The sequence below is a fragment of the Pongo abelii genome, chromosome 22, assembly GCF_028885655.2.
Source record: "Pongo abelii isolate AG06213 chromosome 22, NHGRI_mPonAbe1-v2.0_pri, whole genome shotgun sequence".
In the NCBI taxonomy this organism is placed as follows: domain Eukaryota; kingdom Metazoa; phylum Chordata; class Mammalia; order Primates; family Hominidae; genus Pongo; species Pongo abelii.
In genome coordinates, this window is record NC_072007.2 from 31,916,155 (window position 1) to 31,943,442 (window position 27,288).

At 33.6% G+C, this 27,288-nt stretch overlaps 1 long non-coding RNA gene across 1 annotated transcript in view; it reads right to left on the reverse strand.

Annotated features, from left to right (window-relative positions):
• Nucleotides 1-27,288, reverse strand: part of LOC112130515 (uncharacterized) — a 76,527-nt gene that overhangs the window by 21,399 nt on the left and 27,840 nt on the right. The window contains exons 3-4 of the long non-coding RNA XR_002912778.3: nt 3,880-4,043; nt 2,155-2,370 (exon numbers count right to left, since the gene is read on the reverse strand). This is a non-coding gene — a long non-coding RNA (uncharacterized LOC112130515). The remainder of the gene's footprint in view (nt 1-2,154; nt 2,371-3,879; nt 4,044-27,288) is intronic.

Sequence of the window (27,288 nt, forward strand, 5' to 3'; positions counted from 1 at the left end):
TTGCAACTCCTGCTTTTTTTCTGTTTTCCATTTGCTTGGTAGGTTTTTCTCCATCCCTTTATTTTGATTTTAAAGGTGTCACTGCATGTGAGATGATCTCTTAAAGACAGCATACCAATAGGTCTTTGTTCTTTATCCAGCTTACTGCTTTGTGCCTTTTACTTGGGGTATTTAGCTCACTTACATTCAAGGTGAATATTAATATATATGCATTTATTCTGTCATCATGATGTTAACTGATTATTATGTAGACTTGTTTATGTGGTTACTTTATAATGTCACTAGTCTGTGTACTTAAGTGTGTTTTTATAGTGGCTGGTGATGTTCTTTCCCTTCCATATTTAGTGCGTCCTTCAGGAGCTCTTGTAAGGCAGGTCTGATGGTAATGGATTCCCTTACATTCTTTTCTATACTGGCTATTTCGTTCTTTCCTTTCCATGTTTAGTGCTTCCTTCAGGAGCTCTTGTAAGGCATGTCTTCTGGTAATGAATTCCTTTACATTATTTTCTATACTAGCCATTTTGTCTGTCAGCTCCTGCATTATTCTATTGTGATTCTTAGCTTCCTTGGATTGGTTTTCAATGCATTGCTCCTATCCATACTCTGAATTCAATTTCTGTCATTACAGCCATCTCAGCTTTGTTCAGAACCCGTGGAGAGGAGGTGGTGGAGGTGGTGTGGTCATTGGAAGGAAAGAAGGCATTATGGCTCTTTCAGTTTTCAGGGTTCTTGCACTGGTTCTTTCTCATCTTTTTGGACTTATGTTCCTTATGTTCCTTCAATCTTTGAAATTGTTGCCTTTTGGATGCATTTTTTTCTTTTATCCTATTTGATAATTTTGAGGACATAATTGTGGTATAAGGTGAATTCAGCCAACTTGCTTCATTTCTGGAAGATTCTAGGTAGCCAACACCCAGCTACCAAACTCTTGGATTGCCTGCTTTAATTCTGGGGAACTTGTATCCAGCAAACTTTGTTGTTTGTCTCCTTGAGGTTACGAATCCCTTTGCACTGAGAGAGCCATGGTGCTCTCCAACCACTGGTCCCTACATTCTGATGGGTGGTACCAGTCAAAGACTTTTCTAGTTTGGTGACAATGGAATACATCCTCATTTGCGTGTGCCAGCAGCAGCAGCACAGTGGGCTGCATGCTGGTCAGCTACAGCAGGGTGTTAGCGGGTGCCTGCATGCCTGTCTCCACTCAAGTGTAGACTACAGTGGCAGAGGAAAGGCAAGTTATGGGGGCAGGGGCCCCTGCTGGTGATTGTATTTGCAGCAGTGTTGGCAATAGGGGCGGGCGCTGATGGGCACAGGTCTGTGTGCATTCTCTTTGTGTTTTCTATGTGCCACAGGCAGGGGTGGTCACTCAGGGTGCGGAGGTCTGCTGTTCCTTGTGCCTAGTTTCATTCCCATGGCAGTGTTGGCAAAAAGGCCAGTGATGGTCGGTGTAGGACCGGTTGGCTCTGGGACCACCAAGGTTCTAACTGCCATGGTGGTGGTAGGTGGTGTGGACTGCACTCTTCTTGCAGCAGTAGCATGGCAGGGTGCACTTACACATGTATGCTGGCAAGGTAAAGAAAGCAAAACCCATCTGTGCACATATGTGTCAGCAAAGTGATGCGGGTGTTTGCTGTAGACCCACGGGAAGCTGTAGTGTGGGGTGGGAGTGGGCAGGCTGGTGTGTGGCCATGGCAGCTGTGCTTCTGGAGCTCTTCCCCCCCTGTCATGGAAGGCCTGCCAGCACAGAAGCTGTGATGCAGGCCCTCAGGGTACCTGAGGCTTCCCTGCAAGCAGGTGCTGCCAGCCTCAGGCCCTGGGAGAGGCCAGCAAACCAAAGGGTGCTCATGTTGGGCCAACCTTGTCTGATGGTCAAGACCACTGTGCAGAGTTCAAGTCCGACTGTTTCCTTAGAACTAAAGTCTCCTATGAAAGCTTGTGAAGCGTAGAGGGATGGCAGTCCCTGACCGTGCTCCGCTACAGATGTTCTCACACCAAACTCCGTAGGTTCCACATCAGCTGGCTTGCTGCCCCTACCACTTCTCTAAGCAGCTCTGGCTGCCAACCTGAGTGTCCATGGTAGTTGAGGGGCCTCCTGCAGCTGGAATTCCAGAGGTCCGTGGTTAGAACAGGTTGCTCCTTGCAAGTTCAACTCACACGTTCCCTGAGAGTCCTTGGGGGCCAGGAACAAGTCCTGGCGCATGGTAGCCCCGTGCAATGTTCCTCCCTTTTCAGCCCAGCTTCCTTCTGCATCTTCCTTCTGCCACTCCTGATGCCTTCCATCGGATGATTTGTTAAGAGTGCGCCAGTTGTCTCAGTCCCTTGCTGGCGGCAGTTCCACCGGCTGTGTCTAGTCGGCCATCTTGCCCCAAGCTAAGAGTGTTAAGCAGAGAAAGAAAACAGAAATAGAAAATAAATTACATAAGAATTGGAATAAAACATATGACTGTAATTTTTCAAACAAATTATTGTCTAAAAATCCAAAGGCAGATGTAACTTATAGAATTCTTATAATTAAACGTCAACTTTGATATTGGCTATAGATACAAGTTAAACTTGACGTGAAAACCAAGTTTATTTCTATATGGAAGCAATAATATTTGGAAAGTGAAATTTTAGAAGAAAGATAGCATTTATAAATGTATGAAGGGATTAGAATTGAACCTAATGAGATGGATATCTACAGAGAAAATTGTAAATTGTATAAATTTCATAAATAAATAAAGTCATATTGAGTTTATGAATTGAAGACATTGCAAAGACAGCAATTGCTTCTAACACAATCATGGATTCAATACAGTCCCACAAATGCAAGCAGTATTTATTGTGAACATTTACCAACAAATCCTAAAATTTACAAGAGATAAAAAATGGTCAGGAAAAGTCAGGAAACATTTTTAAAAGAACAAGATGGAGAATCTATTCTACTAGAACACATGGCTTATTACATACTACAATAAGCACAGAAATGTGATATTAGCACAATGGTAAATTAAAAAATTGAACAGAATAGAATCTCTAGAAACAGACAGGTATAAATGGAACTAATTTATAACAAAGAAGAATAATGAGTACAGGGCCATTTTTAAAATAAAGAGCTGTGGGTCAATAGGATAATGGCAGCCCTACCTCCCCTTGATTATCAGGGTTAATTACTCTTGACAGCATGCTGGCTTTTTTTATTGCCTGTTCATCTTTGGCAGTGCAGTACATAACAGTATTTATGGGTCCCATCGTCATATCTGTACCACCATATCTCCTTTGCTGTAAAGTGACTCTTTTGTTTTAAAAAATGGTATTGATGGATTATCAGATCACATTTCAAACATTCAGTAAATCCTCTGATATTAGTGCTTACAATGCCTTGCACAGAGGAAAGAAAGATACATGTTATAATAATGACAAACCAACTTTCCTTCCAGGTTGAGAGTGTTGCATGTACCAGATTTTTATGAAGTAGCTGGAAATTCTCCTTGAAAAATCATACCCTGTCAAAGGTCTCTGTTTCTTAGATATTTGGTATTCTGCAGCAGCATTAACTAGATTAGCTTTTGTGGGTGGGAAGTTATGCTGTTAATCCATGGATATTCTGTATCTCTAACACTATGTCCACTTCACATATGTACTTTGTGCCTGCTATGGGGTAGCCAGTGACAGAACCTGGATAATGAGAACTTGCCAAGTCATCGCTTCTGTGTGGCTTTTTGGGACTGACTCTTCTATGATGAATCCTTACTGGTAAACTTAAAATGCAATACAAAGATCTTCACAATTTGTTCCAACTCACATAGATACACCCACGTTTCTTCCACAGACCTCTTTTCGTGTTCTTGATAATCATCTATGTTATTTCTCATTACCCATAGGTTCATTCATTCTTACCTTAGGACACTTCTATTTCTGCATAAGTTGGAATAATCAGGCTTGCAGCTTGACATTCTGCTTTTTAGGAAGATTACCCCAAATAAGAGATATGCAGCAGGGATACAGCAGGTTCATTGGAGACTCATGATAACAACAACTATCTGGGAGTGAAGGAAGCAGAACTGGAACAACAGAAATGTTGAACTAAGATACAGTTACAAAGATAACTACAGAAGTAATAGAAATTGGCATGAAACTTCAGAATTTCCCAGAAAGAGAAAATGGCATGGAATTTTGAATTCCAGATAGATTAATAAATGGGATGCAGAGTGCCCCCAAGAGGGGGCAGAAAATGAAAGAGCAAACTTCCTTGTGCAGACTGCATTTTCCTGTGAACTAGTAGCACTAAAGACTCCTAGTACCTGGGAAAATGGTGCCTTTACCCTGGAGGAAGAATATGAGAAGCACAACAGAGCATCCACTTTGGAAGAACGTTGGTGTAAATGGAGATAATGTGAAAGGTCACCACATAAATGGGAATAGTTTTGAAGACTGCTGACTTTTTGAAATATTCTTTCTTAATAATTTAATCAAGAAACAAATGTAAAAGCACTTCGGACATTATAAGCATCACACCAATATAAAGGGCTGTTATTATTGAAAAAAAAAAAAAAAACTTCAGGGCAATATCTATCTTTATTTAACTGATGTACTATTGAAAAGAAGCTATTGTCAGCAGGCACATGAGTCAGTTAAATAATTTAAAGCTTAGCTATAGTGGCTAATGAAAATGTAAGAAAGAGCAAGTATCTTCTTTGCCTGCTTAAAATGTGTCAATCCATCTTTAAGATTTTTACTAAACTAGGTATAACTAAACTTTTTAGATTCATCACAAAACTTGACAGCAATGAGGAATTTCAAATTTTTAGAGCATCTTTTAATACTATGGTACATTGTTACAATTAATAAACTATAATAAATTAGGTTAATAAATTACAATAAATAAGGTTGATGCATTATTAACTGAAGTCTCTACTTTATTAAGATTCCTTAGTTTTTATGAAGTGCCATTTTTCTGTTTAAGAATATCATTCAGAACACCACATTACATTTAATCATCATGTTCCTTAACCTCCTTTTGGCCATGACAGTTTCTCAGACTTGTTTTTTATGACCTTGACAGTTTTGAACACTACTGGTCAGTTATTTTAAAGAACGTTTCTCAACTGAAAATTTTCTGATGTTTTTATCATGACTGTTCTTGAGGTTATGTGTTTTCAGCAGAAAAATAACAGAGGCAAAGTGTCATTTTCATAATATATCAAGGGTATATGTCATCAACATAACCTATCACTATTTATAATTATATTAACCATCTGACTGAGGTATTGACGGTCAAGTATAATGATATTTGACACTGTTTTCTAAACTGTAAAACATACTTACAGTCAACCACATGACCTTATGTAGCACATCACTTAACTTTTGAAAGTCTTAGATATCTATCCATCAGTAAAATGGGAATAAAGATGACTGCCTCCAATGTTTTATGTAATAAACAACATAAATAATAAATTTATAACCACTTGGTATGAATAAAACTTAAAAAATGTAACATGTTACATTCACTGTTTAACGTTTATTGAGTACTTTGTGGGTGAAATTCACCATTGTATTAGCTATGAGTAATTACGCAAACAAACAGACATGGTACCTAACTTAAAAATTTTATGTTTAAAGGGAAAGAGCATGCACATAAATCACTATAGTATAAGCAAAGGAAGAAAAAGCAATTCTGTTTATAAATTTCTCTCTAAAACTAAAAATCAAGAAGTGTGTGATATATTAGAAAGTAATGTACAGAGTACCTCATTTAATCTGCTCACACAACCTTGTGAAAAAGGAGGTTTTTTTAAATTTAATTTTTCAGGAGAAAAAAGCAGAAGCCTTGAGAAAAAATGCTTTAGCTTCGGGGGAAAAATATATCTAAAATCATGACATATTTTAATGTGTTTCTCCAATTTCAATCTGACACTGAAAAGTCTTTCTTATTAGATGATCACCATCAGCCAAACTTTCAATTTATTTTCTAAAGAACAGTTGGAGGAAAGATATGGTTGAAAAGCAAAATGTTTTCAAAGGTCATGAAAAGGGGAATGCTGACAAAAGAGAACAGGACATTCTCCTAGGGAGTGCCTTACATGATAATTTAATTTCTTAAAACACTCAGATGAAAAAGAGATCTTTTACCCTGGTTTTTTGCCTGCAGAGACTGGTAAGGCCAAGCTCTTCCAGTAAGCAACCAAGCATGAAAAATAATTTAACATATTAGAAACTACTGTTTAGTCCTATGCTTTGGCAACTTATTTTTCTATTAACTTACGAGCCCTTTGAATCTAGCTACTTCAGCACTGGAGCTTATTCACAGGTAATATTATAAATATTCAGTTTTTGTTGAAAATTTGAATACCTGACTGAAATTAGAAGACATTTATAAGTGAATAAATGAAGAAACAAATATGCTGAAACAAAAGGACAGAAAGACAATTAACTGTAAAATAATTTATAGCTATTACGTTAAAGCACATGATTCTTTACAAAGTTGATTGGAATTAAGAGAGATATAATTTATATTAAAAATCTTTCTTTGTGTTTACTAGATAGTATAATATTGCTAAAAGTTAATTTTGTATACATGTAATTTGGAAATGTATTAGTTTATGTTTTTCTTTATGCCTGATAATCCACAATGGATAAAAAGATGATGTCACATTTGAACATTACATCTGAATTTCTGTCCTTTCCAAGATGTAGATATAATTGTCTCTTTGATATGGAATGGAGAGACTCGTATGTAGGCGTTTTGAGTTTACAAAGAAATTCCAAAATTTACCTGCTGTTACATCAGAGAGTATTTCAATTTCTGACAAAGTCTGAACACATTGGCTGGCCATCATCTTCCTTGCTCTTTAGTTAAACTAGTCTATGTGCTAAAATAAAGGAAAAAAGCAAAATGATGAGAGGAAAATCAGTCAGTTTAGTAAAGCTGGTTTCTCTCCTACTTTTTTGTACTTTACATTATTCCTTTTATGTTTATAATTACACAACATAATTACTTTGAGGGATTTATGTACAGAAAATATATTTTTGGGAAAAAGATAATATCCATAATTGTGTATCCATTAATAATAGATTTAAAGAGAGATACAACAATAATGAATATACTTTGATGAACCTATTGGATATCAGTTGAGTAGAAGAGTCAGAAAATTGTATCACAATAAGGAGAACATTGGTACTATTTTTCAAGGATTTGAAGTGATGCATAAATACGGCTTCTAGTACATAAGATGGTGGTTCAAGCCATTCTGTTTTGTAGATAGCATATAGTTGGAAGGTGCTTTGTTTTTATTTTCTATTTTATCAACTGTAATGTTTATAGCACATATAGTTAATATGATTAAAGTATGGTTGGCTTTAAATTTACCAGTGTGCTGTTTTTAGTTTTGACCCAGAAGGAACCCAGTATGCATTTCCAGAGTTCTTTTCTTGCTTGTTTCTTTCCACAGCTCTGCCTTGCTATTTCCTGTAGTCTCAGCCTCCCTAAATTCTGACATTTTTTTCTTCTACTGGAAATCTGCTAAACTCAATTTAGGTTTTCTTCCCAAGCCAATATTCTGGAAGATGTCTCCAAGCAGAAATATGGTGCAGCTGTGTTGAAAAACCTGTGTTGACAAATATTTGGAATATGAAAACTTACTGGTTGGTACATAAAATATGACACTTTGGGCAACTATTTATTTATTTTTTTAAAGTTATATACTTAGCATATAATGTTTTGCTTCCATTCCTAGACATGTACCCCCACCAAAAAGACAGCATATTTATACACAAAAACTTATTTTCACATATTTACAGGATTTTTACTTTTCACTAATTCCAAACTGAAACCAACCCATATGCCCATCCACATGTATATGGGTAAATCCAACTTGTTATATTTGTACAATGTAATTCTACTCAGCAATACAAAGAAACAAAATACTGGTAAACCACAACATGAATAAATCTAGGTTATTTTGCTAAGTGAACCTAGTCAGACATAAAATAACATAAATAGCAGATCTTAAATTTAGTAAAAGTTAATAAAATGTAAGCAAATCATTAGTGGTTACATAGATCCAAAGTCAGTGGAAAGAATCAATTAGCAAGAGGCAAAAGGAATCTTTAGGGGATTATGACAACATTCTGTTATCTTAATTATGTCAGTGACTTTATGAGTATATACATCTGTCACAACTCATCAAAATGTGCACTTTACATGGATGAAATTTATTATATTTGACTTAATGAAACAATGTGTGAGGAATAGAACACCTAGATTAAGTTAAATTGTCATTTAATTCATTGCTTCAATCTAGAAGTGATTTTTATAGAGTAATATTAACATGTTATGAGACCTTATGTAACAGGACTTTTGCATATTACAGAGACATTATTTTATCTTTCATGAGCATAACACAATCATAAGAGTGAGGGAAATTATGTACTTATTTCTTTAAAAGCTTCTTCAAAGTCACCTTACAATATTAAAAGCAAAAATCAAACATACACTATAAATCTAATCATGAATAAATGTCAAACAAAGAAATATTGAGATTTGACAGCAGTTTATTCTTAAATAGTTCAAGGCAAAAATGTTATTTGTACTCATTCTTTTGTACACTTGAAATTATTTACAAATTTTAAAGTGAGAACTATAAAGAAAACACAAAATCAATCATATTGGAAATAAAATTCATGTTAATTTTTATGATATACTATTACAATTGAGATTTTTGTTTTGTGAACACACAAGGCAAAATATTGCCATTATTTTTGTGAGGAAAAAGTGTAGATCCTGAGTCTAAGACTAGAGAAATAATCTTTTTTGGAAATGAAAAAACACAATATTTTTAAAGCAACAGTGTAAACAAATTATACTGAACTACCATTCTAACTATCAATTTTCTTCTAAAAGTGTGATTTGCAAAAGATGAATTATATTCTCTTTAAGCAGGAAAAATTTTATGCAATTTCTTTAGGGGTTTGAAAAACAATTACTGCTTTATTTCAGTTGCCTTTATGATTTTTGTCTCTTCTAATTTAGTCAGTTCTTACATAAAAACTATGTTATTTATGTAATTTTTGTATTTTTACTACTAACTCTTGCTTATTTTCTTCCCAAATGCTGCAAAACATATCTCATATAAAGTCTCCTTAATAGACATAGGAGACATGATTGTGTTGCATGATGAATACTACTCGATGAAAAAAATTCATTGAGTTTTAATTACAATTTTCAAGGGTACGATAATGTCACCCTTTTTTCATAAATATTTCCTTCTCTTTTGACTTTTTCTCATATCTTAAAAATCTATTTTATATCTCTATCTATACACATACATACATATATATGTATGTCTGTGTGTGTATATACATGTAAAATTACAGATTTTTGTTATGAACTAAATATTTATGTCCACCCAAAACTCATATGTTGAAGTCTAATCCCCAATGCAATGGTGTTTAGAGATGAGGCCTTTGGGAGGTGGTTAGGATTACATAAGGTCATGAAGGTAGATCCCTCACAAGGAAGATTTGTGCCTTTATAAGAGTCATGAAAGAGCTTATTTCCCCTCTTTATTCTTTGCCATGTGAAGATACAGTGAGAAGTCAGCAGTCTGCAGCCTGGAAGAGAGCCTTCACCAAAACCTGATCATCCCTCGGTCTTTGATTTTGAGGATCCAGAAATGTGAAAAATGTATTTCTGGTTTTTATAAGCCACACACTCTATGGTACTTTATTATAGCAGCTGGAATTTACATAAAAATATGTCTTTAACTAAAAGACTTCATTGTTAAACAGGAAAGATGTATATCAAGCAGATACATCACTCTTAGGAAGAGGGCCTTTTTGGTCTGGATGGGAAATCTAAGCACACTCGGCAACAGGTGGCAGGAGCACACTGGACCAACATGCAGATCCAGCCTTGAAAAATACCAATTGGGAGAAATTGAACAAATCACCTAACCTCTTTCATTATTTGTTTTGTTGACTTGTTGAATGTGAGTAATAACAAATTTGAAAACTTGTGGTGAGTACTGAAGACAACATATGCAAAATTGAGTTGATAAACTGTAATTTTCAATATTTACATTACTATAAATGGAGAGGAAAAGACTCTAACCTACTTTAACCTTCAATTTTCTTGTAATTATAGTACTAATTAGAGGATCATTGTAGCTATACCCCAAGCTGGGTAAAGGTCAGTGATACACACTCACAGTTTTTGAATTGATTTCAACCATAAACTGAAGGAGTGGAGAGAGCAGGCTGAAAAGCACACTCTGTAGTTGGGCCAGCACTCTCTGTTCTGGAATTTCCTCCATCAGTCCCATGTTTCTTTCTGCATTTATATATTTTATTATAACAGCATGAATCAACATAATCACCACATTTAAATAAAAACATCTTTCCAAGCACCATGAATTTTTGACATAATTATTAAAGTATACATGAGAAAGGAAAATGAAAACACTATTACAGAAATAAAAGATAATTGAATATTAAAATATCCTGCAGTAATACAGTAAAAGAATAGAGATTCTATAAGTCAGAGAAGAAAAATTCCTCCACCAAATTTTTTAATTCATCCTAAGTGTCATTGATTTAAGTCTGTCGATAGCTAAATTTTAATTTACTTAAAATTTATTTGGAAATTGAAGAGAGAGTAACATTTGCAGTTTTTAGCAACTTATGTTCTTGTTGACTACTTAAAGGAATTAGTTATTTGAGGCCGGGCACAGTGGCTCATGCCTGTAATCCCAGCACTTTGGGAGGCCGAGGAAGGCAGACCACCTGAGGTCAGGAGTTAAAAACAAGCCTGGCCAACATGGTGAAACCCCGTCTCTACTAAAAATACAAAAATTAGTCAGACACGGTAGCGGGTGCCTGTAATCCCAGCTATTCGGGAGGCTGGGGCCGGAGAATAGCGTGAACCCGGGAGGCAGATGTTGCAGTGAGCCGAGATCGCGCACACTGCACTCCAGCCTGGGAGACAGAGTGAGACTCTGTCTAAAAAAAAAAAAAAAAATATATATATATATATATATATATACGTTATTTTATAGTTACACAAGGAGGAAGTAAGGATAAACACGGCTTTAGCAATGAGAAAGTGGTCAACAGGATATATATATTTTTTTGAGACAGAGTCTCACTCTGTCGCCCAGGCTGGAGTGCAGTGGTGCGATCTCGTCTCACTGTAGCCTCCACCTCCTGGGTTCAAGTGATTCTCCTGCCTCAGCTACCCAAGTAGCTAGGACTACAGGCGCCCGCCACCACATCCAGCTCATTTTTGTATTTTTAGTAGAGATGGGGTTTTACCACTTTGGTCAGGCTGGTCTCAAACTCCTAGACCTCATGATCTGCCCACCTCAGCCTCCCAAAGAGCTGGGGTTACAGGTGTGAGCCACTGCGCCAGCCAGGATTTTTAAAGATTTAAAACATTCATTGAATCTACAATTTTCCAATTTAATATATGTTTTCAGTGGTTATTAATTATAGCATAGGATATTTGAGGATTTTGACGTAAAAAATATTTTAGTGTAACAAAATGAAATTTAGCTCTTAAAAACAATACAGAAAATTTTCTTCTTGGCATTTAAAAACCAAGATTCTGGATATCCAGCTGATTAGGTTTAATGTAAAATGCATTAGTGTGTAGTGCTGAGCATTTCAGAATGCTTTTATCAAGAGGTCCAGACAAACACAGTGGGTCATAATGTTAAATCAGTGGAATAATTCATGAACCAACTCATCCTCTGACTTACTGACACTTACCAAGCTGTTGCCCTTAACCCCTAGCAAACCTATCTTAGAAATTAGAGGTTTACAAAGGAATATATATATTTATACACACACACACACATTTAACAGAGAAATATATAGAGAAATCATTCTTTTTATATATATGTGAAATAAATATATTTCTATTTTTACATGTATGTATATTCTTTCTAGAAAATATATATTTAATAAACTTATAATTCTTGATTACATAAAGTAAAAATGTAATATGTATTAAGTATATATATTTAGTACACTTCTTATCTTTGAGTACATCTCATACGTTTTCTTATATTCTTAGTTGCATATGAATTAATTGCTGAAACTGTTTGTTTTTGAACTTGATTGAAGATGGAGGTAACTCATTTTTATTCTTATTTTTGACCACTGGCTCTTTTAGGATGCCTCCCTGTCTTTTCCTCCTACCCTCAAATATAAATATATAGTTATTTTCCTTGCCTAGGGCCTCATTCTAGACCAACATACAAATAAATTTACAAAGGAAAAAATAAAATATGTATTATAACATGCAAAGTGATTCTTGAGTTCAGTTATTATGGTAATAAAAACAATAAATTTCCTTATAATATCAATTTATTAATCATGTACCAATCTGATACCAAGACACATTTCAGACAAAAATCTAGTTTTTCAATAGATTCAATTATAACCAACTAATCAGAGAATAAAGGACAAGCACTGTGGACATAAATTGTTTTTCTCCTTTCTGCATCAAGAATACTTACACCTCTTTTTTTAAACAAAGAGGATCATCAGTGATAATACCTAATTACAATATATATTTTCCTATTTAAGTTGTAGAGAGATATGCTTTTCTTTTCTATTCTTCTTCTATAGTTACTATTACAAAGTAATGAACAATGAAACATTGTAAGGATGTATGGAAATTTGTAAACATTGATAACAATGAATCTTTTTATTCTTCCCGATTGTTGTAACATATATATTATGCTTGACACTATAGTGCCCTGAGACTTATGGTAACATTCTCTTCTAGATATAGTAGATCATATCTGCATACTAAATATAGTAGATCATATCTGTGTGAAACATGCAGCAGCTTGGGGTCAATAATAGGCATGCACTTCTGAAATCTAAATGTTCATGGGTCCCATAAACCATAACCTGAAACAAGAAAATTTGAGTACCTATGCTGCAACTACTACTTTCAATATTTTATTAACGATTTACAAAACCATGAATGATGCTTTACATTATTTAATTCTGCTTTTTCAAAAATGAATCTATAACATGTAGGAGTCTACAAAACTCACAATAGTATTGTTGAAAAACTAACTACTTATTCCAAACTCCCTACCCCCACCATTCTGCGATACTTTTATTTTCCTTGTTGAAACTCTCACATTCTAGAAAGTGTGGACTCAGCTTAGGGCCCAGTTAATGCCGGTGACGAAGAAGAAATTCAGTAGATTTTAGCTAAAATAATGTATACAAATATATTATTAATTTATTTATTAATGATCTTATAATGGTTATAATAGCAATTGCTCACCAGATCACCAAATATGCAGTATTATTGTCTAATATAATGTTAATTTTAAAATATATAATATATATTTGTATAAATATTTTCAATACAGTTATTGAGTACATGGCAGCATTTTTTAAATGTAAAGAATAATAAAACTAAAAAATGATATATGAAAATTTATCTCTTCAGGAAAATGCAAAAAACAATAAATATGTTTAGACATTATTGTATGTCTTAGTTTATGCTGTTATAAAAAAATCCATAGAATGGGTGGCTTCACCTAGATAAATTCATTTCTAATAGTTCTGAAGGCTGGGAAGTCAAAGGTCGAAGTGACAGCAAGTCTGTTGTCTAATGAGGACACTCTTCCTGATTTTCAGATAGCCCTCTTTTCGTAGTATTCTCACATGGCAGAAAGCAGAGAGTTACAGCAAGCTCTCAGGTCTCTTCTTATGTAGACACTAATCTAATTCCTGAGAGCTCCACCTTCACAACTTAAATACCTCCCGAAGTCCCCACCTCCTAATATCATCACATCAGGAATCAGGACTTTAACATATGAATTTTGAGGGACACAGACATTGCCCATAACGCTACATCCCTGGCTGCCCAAAATGTATATCCTTGCATGCCAAATACATTTATTTTACCCTAATAATCTCCAAAAAGTCTTAATTCATTCCAATATCAGCTATAAAGGGTAAAGTCTGAAGTCTTATTGGAACATCATCTAAATTAGGTAGAGATAATACTTGAAGTGAGATTCATTCTAAGGCAAAATTCTCTGCAGCTGTGAGCCTGTGAAACCAAACAAGTTGTCTCCTTCAAAAATATAATTGTAGGACAGGCATAGAGAAGACATTTCCATTTTTTAAAGGGGAAAATAGGAAAAAAGGAAGGAATGATGTGTCCCAAGCAATTCTAAAATGTAGCAAGGAAAACTCTATGAGTTCTTAAGGCTTGAGAACAATCTCCTTTGGCCTGATATTTTGCCTTTCATACCCACTGGGTTAGTACTGTTATCCCCACAGCTCAGTGCCCCACGCTGTGGCGATCTGTAGTGGCCGCACCTATGCTGAGGCTCTTCTGGGTAGGAGGTCATGCTCCAGGAATGTGCAGGGTGGCTTTGCCTCCGCAATTTCTTTAGGAAGCCTTCTGCCCTGATGAAAGTTAAACAATGTCCCTGATGATCTCTGAATCACTTTCAGTGATTCTTCCTCCCTTTTCTTGAAGAACAGCACACATTTCTTGAAGAAGAGCACACATTTACAGCCTTGCTTCATTACATCTCATTTTCCATGTTTCCTTTAGTCCTAGTGTTTTGCTGGAATCATGCTATCTCTATTCTGGGCTTCTATTGAGAGAGCTGGGAGTTTCTGGTTCACGCCCACACTAATCTCCTTATCAAATGGTTGGTTTGCCACACCATTACTGTTCTCCTCCAAACAAACACTCATTCACATTATGTGTGTGTATATATATACACATGTATACACATATATACACACATGTATATGTATATATGCTTTAAATGTTTTAAATATTTAAGTCCTGGGTTTTTTTGGCTTAATTTCTTTTCCAATTCATTTATCTCTTTTTTCATTTTATTGTAAACAGTCAGGTGAAATGAAACCATTCCTTAAATATTTTGGTTAGAAATGCTTTGAGTTAAATATTCAATATCATAGTTTAATAATTTATACATTCTACCTTCTGCAAAACATTACTACACAAACACAGTTCAGACAAGTTCTTTGCCACTTTATATCACAGGTTATCTATCTGCTTTCTAATAATATCTTGCTTATTCCCATTTGAGACCTTATTAGAATGACCCTTATAACCCATATTTCTACTAACATTCTGTTCATGATTACTTACATGTTTTCTAAGAAGATGAACACTTTCTCGACAACTCCACTCTTCCCTTTCTGAGCTCTAACCAGAATTGCCTTTAGAAAGGTCCTTCATGGCAGTATTAGCTTCTTTTAGCATTTACTCAAAACCCTTCCAATTTCTATCCATAACCTAGTTCCAAAGCTACATTTATGTTTTTAGGTATTTCTTACAGAACCATCCCACTCTCGGTACTAATTTCTCTCTTAGTCATTCAGTCCATAACATTATCTGAATATAAAACTAATATACTCAATTTAAGATGCTGTGACAAATGGAGTAATATAGTCTTATAAACTGAAATTTTTCTCTCATAAATATGAGTCAAATACTCAAATATTTAAGTATGTTGAACATTAAAAAATTAAATGTATTTTTGGTAGATCACACTGTGATTAAGAATAATTTAATATATGAGAAAAATAATGTTAAAGTAACTATAAATCCCATCCTTCAGGTCTAAATCATCATGAGCATTTGATAAAATTCATTTCTAACATTTTCCATACCTATTACAGATAGAAGCATTGATAGGATAAGAAAAAGAAAGAAAAGTTTTACTTAAAACAGATTGCTACTTTGTGTGATGTTTTCCAATCTAGTTATTATATTTCTTAGATCCTAGAAGAAGAAATGGAAGTGTACGCAAAGTAAGTATTTTTAATAATGTTTAATTACTGAATAGTTATTAATGACATTAAAAACCCCACAACACTATGAGTGAATAGAAGCAAATATGAAAAACTTAATACATTAAGCAAATTAAATACTGGTACTTTCTGTCACTCTTAGCTTCATGTAAACTTATGTTTCTCATTACTCCAATTAACAGTGCTCTTAAAACAATGAAATTTGTAATGATAGTGCCTCTGGAATTGATGTGGGTGAAAGAAACATTGGTTTTAGAGTGAGACAATTATGAGTTCTAAACTGTCTCCAACACTCTCTATCGTCCATGGACTATTTTAAATACTTCAACCATAGTTTACTTATTTTGTTTCTGATATAGGATAATGAATTACAAACACTTTTTTTTTTCAGTTTTAAGAGTTACAAAAATAACAATCTATTATTTCTTTGTAAAAATAACTGAATGAGTGTCTCTCCAGGGAGGTACATCCTGAGACTTAGAACAAGAGGACTCACTTGAATACAGACATCATAAATTATGATTTTCTTAATGAAAATTGACTCACAAAATCATTATATTATATGAGAAATATGCATAATTATTTAATGAATTATTATTCTAACTACCTTTGAAATACTTAAGAGTTAAACTATTTTTAAGTTTTGAGCAGTAAAATTTGAATTCAATCAGTATATCAAGAATTTATAATTAGCATATGACAAGAAAAGAAAGCCCTTCTAGAATAAATTAAATGAATATGAAATAAACAATTTTAAAATAAGGTATAAGACCTCATGTAAGCTTTCCAACATAAACACAGAGATATGTCATTCTGTAGGGAACCAGAGTTTCTTCAGAAACAGATTTCACACCATTAACATTTTTGGGAACATCAGGCAACTTGATGAGATGGTGTCCCAAAATGACATATTGAAAAACAATTGAAAGCAATTTAAATAATCACTGAATTTTTTGAAGATATAACATATATTTCATAATTATCTGTTATTTATCCAAGAAGATAAAAAGGAAAAATTCAATGAAGAATCTTTGTGAAGGATAGAATCCAACCCAATATTGAGAAAGAAATTCATTACCTAAATGACTAATTTTTAATAGACTGCAGTTTTTATTTTATGTTTTCCTTGTAATAGATTAGAAGTAAATATTTTTATATTAACAAAATGTATTGCTAAAAACAGTACATGCAAATATCAGCTTAACAAATACTGAACCATAAAAACCATTTGGTTTATAGTTTTATGTATTCTGAGAAAGAAAATAAAATCTCCTCCGATACAGAGCATCCCATCAGAAGTGGAAAATACTAAGAACAAATTTGTAATTCAGTGAATCATTGCCTTGTATTTTTGAAAGAAACGGTCTTAAAAATGTGAAGAATAAGCAGCAATATTTAGAGGGTACAGCCTTTGAGCAAAAAGCAATCTGCTTAAAAACAGAAGGTATCCTTTTATACATGGTACGGAAAGGAAAGAAGGAAGCAAAACGTGAAAATTAAGGGATCAAAAACATGATAAAAATGCAAGCAAACCAACCCCCAATACTAGCAAATAATGACTTTACACTTCAATTTAGCAAAAAAAGGAAAAGATAAATATGTTATATGATCAAAACATATACCTTACCCAAAATACTGACAAAAATTAAAAAAAAAAAAAGGACTATAATTGAATGCAAACAAATAGCAATGGATATAAATTTAACATTGATAATGGAACCAATGAAGACAAAAAGATAAATCGATTCAAGCAACTTCTGGATATAGTGCTCTGACTATTCCCTTGGAAGATTGCATCAGAGGAAAAAATAAACTGCTGAGTTATCTTGAATCTTAACTAGTAGAATTGTTAATAATTTTGTTTAGAACTGGAATATCATGAGTATTTATAAGCTCATAAATTATATATGTGTATGTAGACATATATTTGCATACATTATATATAAATACATATGTAACTACATGTATGTATAATATGTGTTTGTTATAAAACATGACTGAAAAATATTTTATTAGAAATTGTTAATGATTCAAAAGGCAATCTGAGAAATTTAAAAAGCATGGTTGAGATTCAAAATTCATTATGCTCCAACTTTTGAAGTTCTCCAACACAAAACTGAAACCCTGAAATTTAAAGTGACTGGGCTTTAGTTGCTCAACTTAGTGGCTGTGTTGAGGTTTCATTTTTTGTGTTTCTTCTGGCTGCTTCACAGTGAAGATTTAAGATTTAAACTAACAAGATATGAGAAAATTAAAATCTTTTTGCTGTTTTATTCGAAACAGGGTCTTGCTCTGTCACTAGACTGAAGTGCGGAGGTTCAATCACAACTCATTGCAGCCTTGACCTCCGAGGGGCAGATGATCCTCCCATCTCAGCCTCCTGGGGTAGCTGAAACTACAGGCATGCACCACCACACCCAGGTAATTTTTTGTAGAGATGGAGTTTTGCCATGTTGTCCAGTCTGATCTGGAACTCCTGGGCTCAAGCAATCTACTCGCCTTGGGCCTCCCAAAGTGTTGAGAGTATAGGTGTAAACCACTGCACCCAGCCAGAAGATTAAAATCTTAAGAAAATAATCAGAATGTTACAGAATCAAAGTCATTCCCTTTAATCTTTTCCGAGATTGTGCTGTTGTATAATTGTTAATAAATTCTACTCTATACAAATTGATTAACATTTTCATTTTTAACATGTAGGGATAGAATATTTACTTTCCAATAGAACACAGTAAAAGTCGTTCATTCCTAAGAGAAATAGAAAAAAATTGAATACAGGCAGGCAACATTATTTTACTATACAAAATATACTGGTTTGAAACAAGTATTTTGATGAGAGGTTTTGTGGAGCAAGCAACATTATTCGCTTTTAAAAAATGCCTATTCATGGTTTCATCTACTCACTCCTTTTAGAATTGTTAATTTGGCATCGTGATAAGACAAGCTGTGAGATTCACCACATTTAAAATTAAATGCCAAAAAGAAAAAGAATGATTGTGCAGTGTATTTGAAACTGAGGAACATGAGCATTAATCACAAAACATTGAAAATATTTCATTGCACATTTCATTGGCTACATTGTACTTCTTAGCTGTAGAAGCCATAAAAACTTACTTATGCTCTTATTTCTAAAAGAATTGTAAATATAATCATATTTAAAAATTTTAAACAGAATTGTGTAGTCATTATGATGTAGTTTTAAAGTACATATGATTATTAAGTTAGAGTAGACACATTGTAAAAGGCATCCAAATTGGAAAAGAGGAAGTCAAATTGTCTCTCTTTGCAGATGACATAATCTTATAAATGGAAAAAAATGAGGACTTCACCAGAAAACTTAGAACTCATAAACTCAGTAAAGTTACAGGATACAAAATTAACATGTAAAAGTCGGTAGTATTTCTGTAAAACAAATAACAAACTAGCTGAAAAAGAAATCAGCAAAACAGTCCTATTTACCATGGCTACATATATTAAATAGTTAGGAATAAATTTAACCATGGATATGAAAGATTTCTGCAATAAAAACTACAAAATGCTAAGGAAAGAAATTGAAAAGGACACAGACAAATAGAAAGACATCTCATGCTCATGCATTGGAAGAATTAATATTCCTAAAATGTCCATACTACTCAAAGCAAACTATAGATGCAATGCAATCCCTATCAGAATACCAAAGACATGCTTCACAGAAATAGAAAAAAAAAAAATCCTAAAATTTATTTGCACCACAAAACAACCTGAAAAGCCTAACCAATCCTGAGTAAAAAGAACAAAACTTAGGTATCACACCACCTGACTTCAAAATATACTGCAAGGCTCTAATAAACAAATCAGTATAATACCGGCATAAAAACAGACACATAGATCAATAGGAAAGACGAGATAACCTTAAATAAATCCACATATTTGTAGTCAACTGATTTTTGACAAAGTTGCTTAAAATATATATTAGGGATAAGACATTCTCTTTAGTAAATCATGCTGGGAAAACTGGATATTCATATACAGAAGTATTAAAATGAATCTCTATCTCTCATAATATTAAAAAATCAACTGAAAATGGATTAAAGACTTAAATGTTAAATCCCAAAACTATAAAAATACTAGAAGAAAACATGGGGGCAATGCTTTAGCACACCGATGTTGGCAAAGGTTTTAAGGTTAAGACCCTAAAAGCTTAGCTCAGAAATACCAGACATTTTAACAAATACCAGACATCTAATTTTAGTTGCTGATTACTGAAAACTGTTCTAGAAAACTGTGTATCATTCAACCTTTTGAACTAGGTTACTACAGCAAAGGAATTAGCCACAAAATATTGTTAAAGTTTTACAAAAATAAACTGCAAAGTCTAGTAGTACACACATAGACTATTTTAAGTTTTCATGCCATTTAAAGGCCAAGAAGGAACTAAAAGTCACTTTTTGTTACTGATGTTCCACAATGTGGCAAAAGCCATGAATCAGGACAGGGAGCAAAAATTCAGCTAAATGTTAGGAAGAAGAGTTTCTCCCACCTCTTTTTTGGGTCATTATCCTTTCTTTACTTTCATGATATAATTCATTCTTGATTTTCCTCTGAATTCTCTGGCAGATAATTCTTTCATGTTGACACTTTCTTCTATATGTCACATCTGAATATTGGAATTCCTTCTGAGCTTCTTCTTTTCTCTTTCCCTTTAGTAATTAACACATTTCTATGCCTTTAATTATATGTAAATACTGGATATTTACATATTTACATTTGGATATCTTACAGCTATCTTAAATTTAGCACTCTCAAATCAAACTCTCAAACCAGTTCTAAAACTGGTCCTGCCTAAGCCTCCAAAAATGAAACCACATTCCCCCTGTTAGAGATCAAACAGCATCTTTACATATCTTCTTAATTTTATTCCTGGTCCTTCGTATCTGTTCTATATGTCATGTATAGATATCCTTAAAACATTAACTGGGCCATGCCACTATGGTGAATAAAAATCATTAAACTTTCCATTGATTTCAGGTAAACTCCAACCTCCTCACTATGATCTAGAAGCTATGTTTGATCTGAGCCCTTTATACCTTTTCAAACATGCATTGCTCCACTGTCCCTTGGTCTCATGACATTTTAAGCCCAGCAGTCTTCTTTGACTTTCTAAAACACCGAGAGCTATCCTGGTCAGAGTTGTTACCTGTGCCTTTTCTTCTGCCTGGAAAATTTCCACAGGTCTTGGCGATGCTGATTTGTTTACCCTTTGGGTTCACAGTTAAATATTACCAAGTCAGAGAAATTTCCTTTTAAATTGCACCAATTCAAAAGCCACCATTATACTTTACCTTTGTAACCTACTTGTATTCTATTAAGGAACTTATTACAATTTATTGTCTGCCTTCCTAATTCTAAGCTCCACGAGAATTAGCAGAACTGCTGACTCCCTAGTAAAATTCCAGTACTTAGTTTCTCACGCACTGTTATGGACATAACAAATGTCTGTAAAATTCTCACAATTATTGTGGACATTTGTTAATTTTTAACTTTTGTTCAACATTATCCAACCCCAAATCTTTAATAATATATTCATTTCTTATTTGTGTTTTCATTTCCTTTCTTTTCTTTTTTTTTCTTTCTTTCCTTTTTTTTAGAAACTACCTCTGTTCTATTAGATAATGTCTCAAGGGACTGTAAATCAGAAGATCTTTACTCCTTGTAGCCAAGGCGTAGACACATAACAAAAGTTAGGGCAATCAAATGCTCACTTTCTGGAGTTCATATCTTCAGCAAAAAGACAAACAGAAAATAATGTATTCACTTTCCTTGGTAACATTCTTATGAAATTGCTTAGTACTTCCTCCTTCATAGGTTACTGTAATTACCCTGGTTTCTCACTTCACATCCTGATGGTTTTATCCTTTGAATTTTTTTGATCACTGCAATGTCCCACACTTAACCGTCCTTTGTGGATTTTATTAACAAGATCAGTTGATATTATTTTTACTTATAACAGAAAACCCAATGAAAGTGGCTTTACCAGAAAGAAACATTTATTCTCTCACTTTAAATATGGCTCTGAGATAATGAAGCTCCAGATTTAATTTAGTGGCTCAGTGCTACCATCAAAGACCAAAGTAATTTCTATCTTTCTCTTCTGCCATCCTCATGTTATTTAGCTCTCCTTGAGGTTACAAGATATATGCAGCAACAACAGATATTATAACTTCATGTACAAAATTACAAAAAATATATAAAATTTATATTTTATATTTCAAGAGCAAGGAAACCTTTCTCCAAATTCCCATGACTACAGTAATTGAATTTCTCTCACATTTTATCGGCCAATATTGGGTCACCCATTCTTTTCTTAGTCTGTTTTCTGATTCTAACAGAATGCCACAGACTGGATGATTTATAAGGAAAATAAAATTATTTCTCACTGTTCAAGAGGCTGGAGCATCCAAGAGCATGCCTGCAGCATTTGGAGAGCACCTTCATGATACCTCATAGCATGGCAGAGGAACAAGCAAGCCACGTTCGTCCTTTTTATTAGAAACCCACTCCTGTGATAATTAACCAACTCTAACAATAACAGCATTAACCCATTTACAAGGATGGAACCCTCATGATCTAATTACTGGTTAAATGTTCTGCTTTTTAATATTGTTACAATGGCAATTCAATTTCAACATGAATATTGGAACAGACATTCAAACCATAGCAATTTCTAAGTCAGTCAATTCATGAGAAAATAACTAATTTGATTTACTTAAAATAACCAAACTGTAGTTCAACAAAATTGTTCATTAGGGTTCAGGAAGAATGTGAAGAGATGAAAAATAAACTTTTTGAAAAAAAAAAATCTCCCCATAGATTTTAAAACACAGCTCCTTTCCAAGGTTTTATAACTCAATCAACATAAATGGAACTGCTCAGTTTACCGGGGTTGAAAGCATTGAATTGTCGTACATAGTACTGAAATACCATGGATAAATCAGGTGATATAATTACTAGTTCCAATTTTTTAAATCAAATGCATGACATTTGATGAGTTATTTAATCCTTTGGTTGTTTCAGTGTTCTGATTTGGAAAATAAGATGGCACTAGAAATTTTGTCAGTATCCTTTCACTTATAAAATTCTCTAAATATAGAGCTCAATCCTGTACTAAACTATGTACTGGTCCTTGTACTGGTCCATTCATAATTTTTAATTGATTTTCTCGTTTATTCTGTCTTGGCTGTCAACAATAAATTCAATTAAAATTTAAAATCCTTGTGTCCATTTATAGCCATGGATTACATGGTGACTTATTCCAGCTCATTCTTTTTATAATTGAAAAAAACTGTATATAGGAAAAAGAGCCAAATAGATAAAAGGGCTTTATCAACACACGGCTACTGCAAAATTAGTGTTTAGAAAGCAGAAAATCTAAAAATCACTGACATGCTAAACCTAGAGAAGATTTCTTTATTCTGAAAGGCAAAATATGTTGCTCTTATTTGTTCCCTATCAAAAAAAAAAAAAAAAAGGTGTTTTTTACAACTTTGGAAGATGAATTGATAGAAAAACAAAAAGCATGTTACTTATTTACAAGGATATTTCTCCATGAATTGCCTTTCAGGAACCTTTATCTAATCATTCAAATAGACTTTATTCTCTGACTATGTCTCATGCCTGATTTGAAGTCTTGTTACAGATCTTTGAAATTAAAGATTGAGGTTTATCCCTATTTTGATTAATACAATCATGTTAAATAACTTGGACTATGTTGCAAAATTTTTTGAGTTAGGACATGAATAAATACTAAATAAGGTAATTAAGATGATTTGGTACTTTGCAGAGTTAATGATTCTTGCTTTGCTTTGTCTTAATGTAAAAGCTCTTTGAAGTTGTGTTCACATTTGTTGTAAGGTTCAATTTTTAATCCATATAATCACCCTCAAGGTTTTGATTAATAAAGTTAAAAATGTATCAGAACAAAGTAATTTATAAAAATCACTAATACTTTTAACTTCATCAGCATTAATGGCTGAAACATCACAACAGCCTTATGAGTTCATGTTGCTCCAAAGGACAAGGTTGCCCATCCAGTGAATAAATGATGAAACAGAAATTTGCACCATTTTTGCCTGAATCTCATGCCTACTTAACTTTTAATTGGTGCACTAAACTGTTTCATGAGAACATTAAGAAGGCAAAACAGGAGACTTCTTGAAAGAGGAAGGCATTTGTAAAATATTTGTGTAGTACTGAATAGTCTACTCTCTTGGGCTTCCATGTCACCCCTTGACTTTAACTTGTCACAGTTATCAAGAAAGACTCATGTTGTCAAAATTATGTTGTAGAAATAAAGAATCCTGTTGGAGAATGGGTGAAATGTGATGTCCTAAAAGTCAACCAAAGAGTGCATTTATTTAAAAAGTCATTGACAATAAACATAGACAAAAATTGGACTGGATGATCACTGCAAAAGACTATTGGATGAGTAATTAGAAGATCATTGGTTACTTTCAGCACAGCTTTTTGAGATAGTATTAGTGGAGACATAAACTTAAAGTTTTATGAAATAATTAAAGAGAAAATCTAGAAAGAGAATAAAACCTAGTTTAAATGAAAGCATTTATGCCAGTTAAGTTTTTGAATTAATAATATTATTCAAAGAAAGAATAATTGCAAATTGAATAACACAAGATGCACAAAAGATCAAATTGGGTTAAGAAGGCATAGGAACAGTGTGTAGATATCACGTGATTCTTGAGGAGTATGGATGAAACAATTCCACTGTACATGTAGAAGAGAATATAACTGGTGGGAACTCAAAAAAATTAAATGAGAAGAAAGAAAAATTGAAAAAAAAACTTCTATAAGATGAAATCAGACTTCACAGTAAAGTGGTTGTATAGTCACTAGTCACTTGAAGGAGAAGGGAGTGTGAGTGTATTTTGAACAGTATAGAGGTCTGAAATAGTTATGTGAAGCAGTCAAGAACCAACCAAAGAAAAGCATTTTTAAGCAGTTTTAGCAATCAGCTTGATATAGGGACTTACCAGGTTCTCAAAAAATAATGCTAGGTTTCCCTTAATTTCATTGTAAATTGTGGAAATTTAACTCTATAAAATTGTAGAGAAAAAAAGGAATATGCAATGTGATTAGGACTCAGTTGGGCAGCCCCCTCCAGAGAGCTTAATACAAAAATATTTCCAGATGACAAAGGAAGCTTTTATTCCATTTATCCTGCTGATTGAAAAATGAATACGTTATTGCTGGCTTTAAAGGCAGTCATGGTCTATCCCAAAATATTTCACTTGCCTTGGTTCACAGTGGACCCTTCTAGGTGACCCAAAAGCTAGAGTCAACATGAACTACTTGAGATGGACTAAAATGCTCCAAATTAGCAAACACTTGTTCCTGCCATTCACATCATCTAAAAGCCTCTTCCTACACAATACACCCAGGAAACAGCAATTAATCTTTCAAGAACTATCTTAGACAAGCCTCTTTTTTTGAAGCTTTGTTGATTTACTAAACAGATATAATTTCTGTTTTGTATATTCACTTCACTTTTTTCTTCATTTATGGTAATTGTCATTCTAAACCCCGGGGTTTAGTGATCTATGGCTCTGTTTCTCTCCACCTCCTAACCTATTCCATGTTGCTAAACAATGAGCAATGAAGTATCTTGATCACCTCTGAATCCTAAATGAATACTTTCTGAATTATTTTCTCTACATAACTCAACATTCTTCTAATTGAACTAACACTAATTTGTTTCTCATTTATTTTCTATCTCCCTGAACTTTTTATTCTGTTTACTCATTTGATTTCTTAATGAATATGTTAAACATGAAGAAAAAAATGCATGTTCTATGGTTGTAATGTCTTTTTCCAAATGCTAATAAAATTTGTTTAAATGCTCTTATCAACTTTTTAATGGGTTTCCCCAAAGTTTTTAATTTAGGTAACCAAGACTTAATTGGAATTAGAAATATTTTACATATATTTTCTGAATTACCTTGTATTTAACAAATATTAAAGTAAAACTATTGAAAATAGTTTATAGATAGACATCTTAGAAGGTTGGCACCTTTTTATTAACTTCCCAGATATTTTTTAAAGTAGATTAAAAAGGTTGCTATGTAACATGAAAAAAAAATTACCGTCTAAAATCTAATGATGATGCAGCAAGATTCTAAATCAACAATCTGCAGTCTCACATGACACCAATGCCATATTGTAAATTACCTCTTAAGGCCAGAGAAAAAGTATTTCACAACTTCTCAAAATCAAATACGTAACTGTATTTGGATGTTAGTTTTTCAAAGAATCAAGAGGTAAGCATCAGAATGTGATTTTTAAACATTTCTAATACTTCTTAACAAAAATTTTCTCTAATGTTTTTTAAAGTCACGCACACCTAAGAAATTTTTTTTTCTGGTTTGGAACATCATATTATAAAGGTGTTCATATATGCAAAGCTAGATTGTGTTATCATGTTATACTTTTTCACTATTTTGAATAAGAAATATTATCAATTATATGTGCCTATCGCAATATTTTATTCTGTTATCTGATGGCCTTTTTTTCCTTAACTTTCACTTGGCTTGTTTGTATAGGAAGCAGAAGAAAATATTAGAGGGCCGGGCATGGTGGATCACGCCTGTAATACCAGCACTTTGGGAGGCTGAGGTGGGTGGATCACGAGGTCAGGAGATCCAGACCATCCTGGCTAACATGGTGAAACCCCATCTCTACTAAAAATACAAAAAATTAGCCGGACATGGTGGCACGTGCCTGTAGTCCCAGCTACTTGGGAGGCTGAGGCAGGAGAATTGCTTGAACCCAGGAGACGGAGGTTGCAGTGAGCTGAGATGGCGGCACTGCACTCCAGTCTGGCAACCGAGTGAGACCCCGTCTCAAAAAAAAAAAAAAAAAACAAAGAAACAAAAAAAAGAAAATATTAGAACATCTTTGAGACAAATTATGTTTCATAATAATTTTAGATCCTTGCTTCTAAAGAGCCTGAAACATTTGGAAGAGTGCATCAAGTTTTGTAAGAAAGCTTGATTGTGATTACTGAAACTCCCTTTATTTTATTTTTAGGGGTCTGTAAAACTTTTAATTCATACTTTATTATTAGGTTACCTTATCAGCAATGATCAGATCTTAATGTTGGCAGCATCCTTCTTTAGTACTGACACTAAGACATGAAGAATTGCTAGACCAATGTGTACAGCAAACATGCTTTTCACATGTTCCACGTGGTCTTTCTGGTCAAAGACGAGACAACAGACAACTTGTAAATCAAGAATAGGAATTAAATGCATACCTCATTGTGTAGTGAGGCTCCGCTGGAAAGTAAAAGAGAACTCACTAGTTTCATATAAATGTGGCATGGGTGGAAAATAATTGGTTGAAACAAAATTGTTACATTTATGTTTCATTTGTCTATTTTTTGTTCCTTAAAGCTTACTTTCATTTATTTATTTATTTATTTATTTATTT